Genomic DNA, 12,280 nt, shown 5'->3' on the forward strand with positions numbered 1-12,280 from the left:
AAAGTCCATTTTCTTATAAGAATTAGACAACATTTTTGTCACATTACAGTATTTTGTGCCAGTGTAACTGCGTTCAAACAAAAAGCTACAGTGATGCAAATGGTCTTCCTCCCCCCAAGTGCCTAAATCCAAAAATTAACTTCCAGACAAGACAATCACAGGCAAAACCGAAGGCAACAAAAAGGAACATTTGAAACAGTTAAAATGAAAGAGAAAAATAAAAACATACAGGTCTTATCTATACATTATAAAATTACATATAAAACCCCAGAGTGCTTTTAAGATTCTGAAATGCCTCAAGCAGCGTTCCCAGCATGAGCTGGTTCTGTCATGAGCTACAGCAAGAAGCAAAAGGTGGAAGTTACAGCTGTCTTTCAAAGTAACTTTTTTTTAATACAGAAAGATATTTTTTGTGAATTTCAGAGATCTAGAGAAGTGCTTTCTTCAGCTAAAACCAGAAGTCAAGAAGTAGAATAAAACCTGAAGTAAATCAGAGGTAGAAAAAAATTTAGTGTAGGGCAGCAACAAAAAAAGAATGAAAATACAGTGGATAGAAAAGTGGAATTAAACATGGGGGAAAAAATAGCTTAATTTCTTTTTTTTTTTTTTTTTATGTATACTTTTTCCCTGTGTGTTTTTTTTTTCTTTTTCTGAATGGGATTAGTTGTTCCAAATATTCAATTTATTTTACCAGGCAAAATCAAACAAGAAGGGAAGGCAGGGCAGTTAGGAATGCAGCACTTTTCACACTGAAATCTGATACCACCAAGCTGGATGTAGCCGCCGTAAAGCATTTCTTGGTCAAAGGGGGGGTGATTAGCAAAGTGAACTCTGAATCGTGTTTCTTTGTGCACGGCTCGGGGGCGGGGGGAGAAATAGATAAATAATAATAAAAAAAGTAACAAAAACATTAGACCGAAAAGACTACGAACAACTTGGTGGAGAAGAAGAACATAACGAAAATAAAATACTGAAGTAGTATCACTGGAACAGCATGTTGACCGTTTGAACTTATTAAGTAATTTCTAAGATTTTTATCCCATTTTTTTTTTGCACATAAGCAAAACCCAGATCGTTGAGAGATCAACGTGCAGGGGCTATACGGGGCTCTATATACAGAGATAAAGCTGACTAGGCAAAAACTGCACCAGCCTGCCAAAACGCTATCATCTAATAGGGGAACAAACGGCACAGCCTGAACCCGGAGCAGTTCAGGCAGCCCGGCCCCGCTGCGTGCCCCTGCGCAGCCAGACACCGCCTGGGGCGGGCGGTTCAGCCACTGAAAAGGTGCAATCCCTGGAATAACAATGCTGCGATTTTCCTTTGGTGCTGACAGTGAGAGATGAGGCTTTCCGGGAATTTTTATTTCCGATCGGGGAAAACAATGATATTCCTACCTCAGCGATTAAGTACCGAATTAGCTTATTTTAAAGAAAATGTTTGTCCGTGCTGTATGTGCTTTTACGAATCTACATGGACTAGAAATAATCTGTTAAAAATGCATGGAGTAACTACCCCAGCACGTGTCACAGTAAAACGGACCAGAATAACGACATTAGTGGTAACCCAGCATCTAATTACCGCACATCCAGCTATCTGTTCCTCCTTCGGATACTTAGGAAAAAGGAGGTCAGTGGTGTGACTTGAGGGTTAACAAATGCAGCCTGCCTCTGCCAGCACTGGAAACACGCGAATACCTGCCATGCATTATTTACCGTGTTTTAACTATGATAACCATGTTTACAACCGTCACTCAAGGTTTGTCTCTACTAGTGCATTTTTGGCCTCTCGCTGGCATTGGTAGCAGCTTCCCTGGCTGTACCACTCAGGTACCCTTGCTTGCAATTCTGCTATAATAAGTGTAAGAGGGGCTGCTCCTATCAGCCTCTTCCACGCAGCTGCCTGGCAGCAGCAGGGCTGTTGGCAATAACAGGAACGCGAGACATTTGCTCCTTATGGCCATCATTAGCACCGGATAACAGAAGCAGGGCCAGGGTTTGGTGGTTTTTTTCCTTTTTGTATTTTTTCTTTTCTTCTTTCTTTCTAGCACTACTATCCAGAACATCAAAAGGAAAGAGCAGAAAGAAGCAAAATGTGGAAAAGAGAGATCGGCAATCAAAATGTACAAGAAGAAAACAAAAGAAGAAAGAGGCAGACAAGGAGGCGCTGTAAGGAATTAAAATAAAAAAATAAATTTACACTTCATTCCTATTGTATGGGGTGTTTGTCTATATGAGACATGCACCCATGTCTCAGAAAATAAGCCTGTCTCAAAAAGAACATGCTTTTCTAGCTAGATTTGTATTTCACAGTGCTATAAACCCATTTAACAATTTAGGTTATGTATTACCATTTAAATCCTGAAAGTAACCCGGGCTGGGTGTGTATACCTTCATTTCATTTAACTGGTTCATCATATGTTGCTGCTTATTTGCTGTCTTTGTCTGGGTGGAGTCCTATGAGAACTGGTTCCTTCACAAACTTCTCAGTTCTGCTGCTTGTGAAATGTATGTAGCTCATCACAGGTACACATTTACTTTCTAAATATACCTCTATGGCCTTTGTTATTCATCCTAACCCAGCAAGAACTTCCTTGATTTGTAAGACTGATAGTATGATCCTTGCTTTTAATGGCAATTTCTCATGTTTACAAACTTTCCCAGACAACCTTTATGAGTCAGAACCAGGGATGAAACAGCCAAGTGCAGTTCTGCTGAGCTATGGGTGCTAGCCCTGCCAGCAAAAGATGCTAATTACGATGAAGAAATTATAAAACATAAAGCAGATCAAGAGGAAGGTGGACCTTTAATGGACAGTGTCAACATCATTGGGGTTGTCTATTAAGGATGTTCTTGAGTGATCAAGTAGTTCTGCATAAACACATTTTATTAAGCAAGGAGTATTTAACCTCTTGCTGGGGTATATTTGTAAATACTGGAAAACCAGTCTTCAGATTAGAGGAAAATGTGGGATGCCTAATACCTAATGGGTAAGAATGGGAGTGGATATTGGGAAGATAAGAAAATATTACACCCAGCTGCTGGTAGGAAACAAGCACAGTGCCTGTTTAAGACATAGGGTCTTGAGGAGCACAGTAGGGACACAAGTAAGAAGTTGCAGCCTGAGAGGTGGCACTGCCTTTCTGCTGTCAGTCCTGCACACTGGCTGCTCCTCTGGGCTCCTGTGCGTGTTCTCTCTGGGCTACAGACCACACCGAATGCCAGCACTCATGGAGCAGAAGCTGCCTCTGCCATTGCCTATGCTGCCTGGCCTCCTGCATGAGGTCTTTGACCTGTGGGCACCTGGGCTGGGCTTCCACATGTATTGCACGTAGAGTTTTGGGAAGCTGGCACTGCTGCAGCTGGAGACTCTTGAATTTTCCAGTCATTGCCTGTGCAGAGTGGCCTTTTGATTCTGCCTGAGCAGACCTGCACAGCCGCTCAACATGTGGAGACCTTACAGTTAACAGGTTCTGCAACTTGAAGCAGTACTACAAAGGGACCAGGTGATGAGATGACACATAGTCTTACAGGCTTGTTTTCTTTGTGCTGCAAAAAGTCTTTTAATGTTGGAAGAAAATCCTGGAGGAGAGAGCACCGCTGCTGGTGTTTCACAGCTCGTCATTTGTTGTGGTTTATTTGGTCACTAGATCAACAAGGAGCCTCACTCTATTCTGTCAAAATAACTTCGATTACAAAAGGACTTGCTATGAGGAAATGAGCATTAGTGTTTGGGCAGAGATTGCTGAAATGGGTGGTTAGCTACACACCAATTAAAACAATCTTTGTTCAAAAGCTCACGTATAGGAGTTCCAAGATCTGGATAATTCCCACTCATCAGAAGGCTAAAAATTTGGCTTATATTAGGAAAACATGCTGACTGACATTTAGACATGCTCAGTGTAGCTACTATGTCAGAAAAGTGGGAATAACTTACATTTCAGGTACAATGGAAAGGAATGCGTCTTGCTGAGTTGACAGTAAAACCTGAAGCTGTCCAACTTTCAGTTCGGTTTATTCATTATACTCACTGACACAGAAAGATTTAATAAGACGATTTGCCAGAACTCAACATTTATTAACAGTTTTGTTAATCAGCTTCCAATTAATTAGAAATCTTTGTTAAACAAAAAAAAAATTAGTAATCAGGTAATGATTTGGTATTTTCAAGTAGAATTGGGAGATAAGCAAATCTGGGCAACAGCAGCTGGTATTGGGGGTAAAAATAGACACACTTAGAAAGCTTCTTACTTTGGGAAAACTGCTCCATAAGACAAATACTTTTGATAACTTTCAGCTAAATACCTCTATCATTCATCTACTGAAATACATTTTTATTCCATTCACCAAAACATCTGAGTAATTAATGAATATGTTGTTACTGTTTCAAACTTTTTTGGATTTTGCAAGTCTGATATCTTTTTGTCATTATTTGCTCATTATCCTGACTGGGATTTTTTTGCTATTTGTGGTCACCCATACTTCCTCCTTCTGTTCACTGCTGAAATAATGATGCAGTATGCGTGCTCACACGCATGCTTTCGACATCTTTAATTTCTTGCATCAGCTCCATGATGACTTTTCAGGAGAGTTCATCTGTAGGCCATAATTTGCCATAATAATAAAAGCTCAGGGTCAGAAAGTTAGATGTATGTGGAGTACAGGACTTGACATTTTCAGTGCTGAACATCAAAGTACAAAACTAAGGAAGGAGACCTGTGATGGATTTGAAACCTGATGCATTGTGAAACACCAGGAGTGCAAATAAACATTTTGTATCAGCACAGAGCATATGTTCCTAGACAGTCTGCTGTAGACGCCTATGGTTCAGAAGCTAGCTGATGTTCCTATCATACCCTCCCAATTTTCATCGTTTCTTTTGTTTCCAAATTAACATTTAGATGCATTTTAGTACATTGATTCTTTGGAAGGGCTGCTCTGGGATGGCTGTTCTTTGCAACAGCTAACTCTCTGGTTTGAGCAGTAATTCTCATTGTGGACAGTTCATGAGGGGGAGCGAGTTAAATTAATCATGCAGCAAAATGTATAACACTGCAGAAGTCAATGGAGGCACTTTGCATGTACAGCAGTGCTGCTGAGAGCACATCTCTCACCATTATCTATAAATGATGTGGAAGATTCCCCTCCAGCAGCATATTGATTTAACAGCCTATAAACACACACAATATAATACTTTCTGTTGTTCTCAGTCCACAATCAAAGCAAGTTCAAGGACGTAAACCCAAGTATTATCAGCTAGGTTACTCCAGTGAATTTATACTACACCCACTAGTAAACATTTTTCTGCTCCGCTTTCTGCAAGACCAAAGTATCACATGGAGAAGTCCAGGGCAGAAACACATAGAAAGGAAATGCCATGACTGAGTTATGCCCTAGAAATGAGATCACTGGCCATAGCCACCAACAGCAGCTAAATGAAGGCAGACCAGATAGTCCAGTATTTAATCCTGTTTGAGAGGCACTGGTTTCTAAACAGTGTTACTGGGGTGAGAAAGAGCAGCAGGTACACCTACAGGCCACTCAAGGAGCACCAGAACCAGGGGAACTTGATTTCCTGCATATTTGTCATATGCATGACCAACTTGGGTGGTTTTCCTGCTGCTGGAGGGTCCTGCTCCTTGTCTCTGCTTCCTCTAGCCTTTCCCAGGTAAACTCTAGTGTATTGTAAAGTATGAGCTCACACAGCAGTTTCAGAAGGTAATTACTAGAGTCTCTCTATATTGCAACGATGCGTACAAGCATTATTTTTGAGCCCTCTGTATATCTGTGAAGTTGCATTGGCCAGTATGTCCTGAGCTACTGAGGAACAGGGAGGACTCACAGGTAGACAAATACAGAAATTGGAAGCATGATCACAAAAGGCTTGTTCCTGTAGAAAAATGGCTAAAAATGGGAAAGTTCAGTCATTAAGTCCCTGAACCTAGGTCCATTTTTATGGTAAAGAGATACCAAATTCACCAAACTGTCACAATATACATGTTGTTGATGTCAGATGGAGGGAATGATGGTTCTGGCAATTTGAGAACTTCCCATGGCATTGATACAACAGCAAATAAATCTTCGTTCTGAAATTACACTAGAGTAATGTGAACACGAACACAAAATATTTGGAAAAAAGCGCAGAAATGCACGTGAAATAATATAATCTTATATTTTATGCGCACACACACCTGCAGATGGATGTATTACCGGGGATTTAATTCTATTGTTTTGAGTTTTGAAGAATTAATTTACCTTTGCTTACAGATGGGCTAGAGATTATCAAGTTAAAAGCACAGGACATGCAAAATCTTTTAGTATCAGTCAGTTTATCAAACACGTTTACAAAATACTTTAACTCATATCCATTTTTTCTGGATGAACTCACCTATTTTGTTGATTAAAAAAGTGTTCTTTTTCTTTTGTACAATAATAGAGTTTTAAAGGGTAAAGACGGTTCGGTTTACTGTTAATTATCTTCAGGTTTACCGTTAATTAACTTCAGCTGTTAATATTAAAATTTTAGAGTCTCTAGATAACTAGAGTACTCTAGTGTGTCCTTCTAAATGTGTGGGATTTGTAATGGAGGTCAGAAACAGGAATTGCAAAATGTAAGAGTCTGAGAATCTTGTTTATAAGTTCTTGGAGTAGTGGCAGTAGGAAAAGGAGATGGCAAACGCAGTCCCAATCCAAAATTCCTCTCATAAAAATTCCAGAAATTAATTTGTTTGTTTGCTTGCTTCATCAGCAGTTGTTTGCTGCTAAAAAGGTCAGGGACTGTTTTTTTAAACATCTTCTCCCCACCCCATACCAATCCCCAGCAAAGTGATACCCAGGCAGGAATAAGGGATATCAGCTGGTCCTAGGAAGTCAGTCTCCCAAAACAGATGCAGTGTAAGTCAGTGCAGGATGTACCAATGCTACATTTATTTTGTTATGTCACAGATCTCACAAGCTCTCAAAAAATTACCCAGAACTGAATGTTTCTGTAAATAAATCAAACCTTGCTGATTGCAGCATAGAGGCAGAAAGGCCTGAGATTTGAGAAGGTAAATTTCATATATGCAGATTTTAAAAAAACAAACAAAAACCCACCACAGAAAGAATTTGTTTTGAACATGTAGACAATACATATAATTCATGAATAAAGGAAAATAGCTTTTCTTGTTGCTCCCATTTGTTAAGGACTCGTAACTCTTTTCTTTCTCTTGGAGAGCTATTTACAGAAAATAGAGTCCAGGGTGCTGGTGGTCTATATACTTTCCCCTTCATAAGTGGTTTCCCAGCCACATCCTCTCTTGAGTGTCTGGCTCTGACTGCCAGTGAGGTGGGTCAGCCCTCCCTCCTGCCCACCCTGTGCCTCTAGGTGGGAGGAGGCAGCTTTGCAGCCTGGCACTCAGCGAGCGTGGTTGAGGAGAAAGCACCACAGGTTTTGGTTTGGTTGTTGATGAAGACAGAGATCTCAGTCTGCCAGAAGTACACCCTAATGACTATGTCAAGAGTGGTCCTTTCCCCTCCCCTTCTGTTTTAGGTAGCTCTGGTTCCTTTGCATCAGCTCAGCAAGAGTGCAGAGGCCATGGTCAAAATAGCTAATAGCCCTCAGGCTAAGATTCATCTTTTAAAAGTGCAAAACAAGTTTTACAAGAAAGTTGTTGCTTTTACTGAATTTTGTGGGAAGTCCTAGGTTATTGATTGCATAATGTGGAATTAGAGCGTAACGGCAGATGGCCATTGGGGAAGTACGTGGAAGTATTTCTCCACTGGTTCCTAAAAGCAGATGAGGCTTTGAGGTAGGTTTGACATCACACTAACTTGTACCTTTTTTGAAAAATGAGGTGCTGTGGTTGCAGAGAAGTAGCATTTTGGTTCTTGAGGAACCACACCTAACCCAGGGTGCCAGTAGTCTCCCTCGTCAACAAATAGTTGAATGAGATTTCTGAATAGAAGGTTTTAGTGCCCCAGTTTCAGATTTAGATGCCTAAGTTCTGCTGCTTGAGAGTCCGACATCACATATGTCTTCTCCTCAGCTCTGTTTCAGGGGGCTGTTATTTATGCACAGATAAATTCTTTCAATCCAAAAATCTCAGTGTATACACATGAATAGTTGCAAAGCCAAAATCAACTCCAGACAGTTCTACTGTTGTCAATTGCATTACATGGATCTATATTCTTAAACTGTGGGCTGAATAGCTTTTGGCATGTTCTGCACAGGCTTCTTACGGAAGATTATTAAATGCAATTAATAAAAGCCTGCTGGAAAATCTTTTCAGCTGTAAAATACTGAAAAATAATTCAGCTTCTTTACAAAATGGTGCAATGTGGCACTTAGGGATGTGGTTTAGTGGTGGACTTGCCTGTGCTAGGTAGTTGGACTCAATGCTCTTATAGGTGTTTTCCAACCTAAACAATTCTATGATTCAATGAATCATAAACTGAGAATTCTGAATGAAATTCCCAGCTGGGAATTTAAAAGCATATATCTATCCCATTCACTTTTTCACTACTCCCTTTTGTTGTCCACAGTGAGAACAGGTCCATTGCTAAAGGCAGATAACAGATGGTAAACCTCCACTGCCATATGACTCTGCTATTACCCATTCCTCTGCATACCTAATCTAATAAATTGAGCGTAATTGACTGTAAGTGTTCACCCTACATATGAATGCATGCTAGCACATTATACCTCTAACAAGAAGACTAAGCAGACTCTTGGAGCTGATGCTGCATTTCCCATGTCTATTTACTTACACAATGTAGATAGTCACGATTTTATGTGTGGTTTTTTGTTATGGTATTTTATGGATTTTATGTTATGGTATTTAAATGTGACGTTCAATAGGGAAAGTAAGCTTCTCATAGCACTGACAAAACTCCGCTTCCATCAGCTCCTCCAATCCAAAATTAAACAGTTTATCAGACTTACCCAGTTCTCTTAAACCACAATAAATACCACAAACAGTCAACAAAGTGTATCATCATTTAAAAAAAAAAATAAACACCATGGGTTTAATTCATATAATTTCATTGTCATTGAATATATCTTTGTATTATCACTTTCAGCTTGTAACATAACAACCCAAATACTTTCTTAATTTTTTTATTTTTAATTTTATTTCTTTCTTCAACACTACTTTGACAGCTTTCAAAAGAGGTTAACTTGCATGTTTTTCAGTCTCTAAATCAATGACTCCGCGCAGGAAAACATGTAAGCACATGTTTATTTTTAAGCTCAAACTTCAATCCTAGTGCTTTTAGTGAAATTCAAGTATGTGTTGAAGTGCACTCCTGAATGAGGGCACTTTTCTCAACCGAAAATCATCTTTCTCTGGATTAAAGTGAGAGATTCACATGGACATCAAAGAACACTGATGCATTCCAGGCTGATCATCAGCTGTATCCTGACTAGTACTGATTCTCTTTGGAGTCCTCATTTATCTGACCATTATTTAGTACTCACTGTTTACTATGGTCTTGCAGGCCTCGTCTAGATAAGGGTATTATTTTGTTAGGTCTTATGTCAATGCAAAACATATCCTTATACTATCACAGCTACAACACTGTTATTTTAGTACTCCAAAACATTTCCCTTTAAGCTGAAAATCTACTGAATTATCATGGCTTAACAAGTTACTGTGGACCAAGTGAGCCATGAAAACAATCCACATGAATGCTTTTAGTCCATGGTAAACCTGAAGTGATATGACTTGGTGTAGCTTTTAATGCAAGACAGTACCTTGCATTTGCTGCAATCAGACCCGAGTTACTTAGCTGCCATCATTCAATGCATATATCAAGCTGATCCTTTTTTTGTGCTAGAAAAATGCGAGTCTTCCAGTTTGTCAATATAATTGAAATAGTGTAATCTTCCTAGTTATAGTATATTTAGTACAATATCTATTTAGCACATTTAATTATAGCATAAGTAAACCAGCATATATTTCCAATCTGAATTCACAATTAGTATAAAAAAGTTTTATACCAGTACAGCTATTTTCAGAGGGAAGACTAAAAACTACCCCGTGTACTTCCACCTGGAAGTGTAGCCACATTCCTTCTAAAAGTGTTTCTCACCAGTGTCTAAAATCTGCAAATGAAAATTAGCTCACTAAAAAAACTACCAGAGAAGAATGCTGTTATATATAGAAGCAGTCATGGTAACTTTAGTTAAGGTTATTCACAATTACCCTCTAAATTCCTGGGTTTGGTTATTTCTAACTTCACCAAATATAAGTTATCCAAGCTCTGATTTTTCCAACCCTAATTTTTTTTGTGTTGTATGTATACTTCAGGTTGAATTACAAGCAAATTAATAAAGTCATGTTGAGAAATATAGCTGTTCTGAGAACATTATTACAAGAAAATAAACTTAATTTGCCATGTAAGAACAGAACAGATCTGTTGAAAAATCCTGCTATTTCTTTGCCTGGACAGCTGAATACTGTCTTCCTCTCTCCCACCTCTTGAGCCAGCTGCGCTGCAGTGGCACCTGTGAGCCTGGGAGTTTGTTTAAAGGGGTTTACCCTGGCACTGCTTTTCTCCTCCAGCAGTTTGCAGACATTTCTATTGCAGATTTGGCTATTCCTGCTTCGGCTGTGGCACAAGCCCAACCTTGGGATAGTCGTATTCATTTATTATTTGGGAGACTGCCAATGCTCTGGCATGCAAGCCACAGAAGCGAAACCAGAATAGAACTTTATGAAATTAAGTGAGTTAATTAAATCCTATGCATTTAATCCAAGTTCATTAGCAGTGAGGGGGCACTTTTCTAGCCTATGGGCTTTCTCTTTGTTAATTTGCGAAGAGCTGTTACACCAATGGCAATAGAATTTTATAAAATGGTTATACATTTCTGAGTTGAAAGCATTTTATGTAAGTCACTACCAGTGCATACTTGGCACATGAAAGTTACTACCAGTAACTTCTGTCATAATGAACACAGCGACATTTATGAGGTATCACAAAGAGATAAAGTAAGTGTAACTTCTTCTCATCTTCGCAGCAATTCATTTCACAGAAGTACATTAGCAAAGGTGGGTCTGAAGGAATGATTGAAATGGCCTTACAAAATCAGATCAGGGAGGATTTTCTCTATGTGTGAGCAGTCTTTGCTGAGTTAATTTAGATAATTGGTGAGGGCAGCCACTCCACAAAGCGCTGCATGAATTACCATGTCAGCACTTGCTGGGTTTTCTGGGGATATATCCCATGGCTCTTTCACTCCATTAAGAAGAATTACCCTGTGATCCCAATGAACTGTGGGAAGATGTTTCCTTCTGAACAACTCTAGAAGACTGTCTGCACTGAAGTTGTTTAGTTCTATTCCAAATCCTGAAGGGATGCTTATTAAGGTTTTTTGTCTAGGCCCCCGGGCAGGTTAGCTAGCTATGGCTGAGAGCAGCATCATTCCCGTGACAGGGAGGGAATACTGCTTATGAAAAAAGTGTTTAGGGAGAATACCTAAGTAAGTCTCACTCTTTCAGTGTAATTCATGTAATTCTTGCATTAGTATTTCTATGAGGACATATCTTAGGAAGCCCTGTCACCAGGAAGCCCAAGCCCATGTACAGATAAACCTGAGGAACAAACAAGCGAGGCTGGCATCTGTAACAGCAAAACAGAAGCTGCGGGGCATGGGATGGGAGGAAGCGGGTGATGAAGAACAAGTGCCGGGAAATACAGTTGTTGCTTTTCTGAATCAGAAACAAAACACATGCCAATATCGGGCAAGGTGATAGCTGTACCAACCAAACAACATTCATTAAAGTATGCATTTGGGTTAACCCCACCCTGAAAATCATGGAATTGCCTACCTTTTTCCAGCATCTTCTTGTTACTGTACGTGCGATCAGAGGTCACAAATATGAGCACAAATGAAATACAGGCAATGTAATTGTTTAAAGTCTTGTAAGTTAGGAAGCCAAAGCATGATTTTCTTTGCACCCATGCATGCCTTTGATGTCAGCTGAATGTATACATAAGCCCAGTTTTGACTTGAGTGTTAACATACATTTCTTTCCAAGGAGGAATGTAGGGCTAAGATCAGGCTAGTTGCTTAGTAACCTCTGATCAAAAACCCAGCCACAAATCAGAACCCTTCTGCTTGGTTGTCTGTTTGCCTTGCATGATACTAAGTGAACAGCCATTTTTTCCTAATGGAAAAAAAAAAAAAAAAGACGAATAGCTGTTTCTTATCTAGGATTTTGCAGTGATGGCACTCAGAACTTTGTAAGGCCAGGACAATTAATCCAATAAATCAAAAAGTGCCTTATTAAACATTCTTT

The sequence above is a fragment of the Falco punctatus genome, assembly GCF_963210335.1.
Source record: "Falco punctatus genome assembly, chromosome: 2".
Lineage (NCBI taxonomy): Eukaryota > Metazoa > Chordata > Aves > Falconiformes > Falconidae > Falco > Falco punctatus.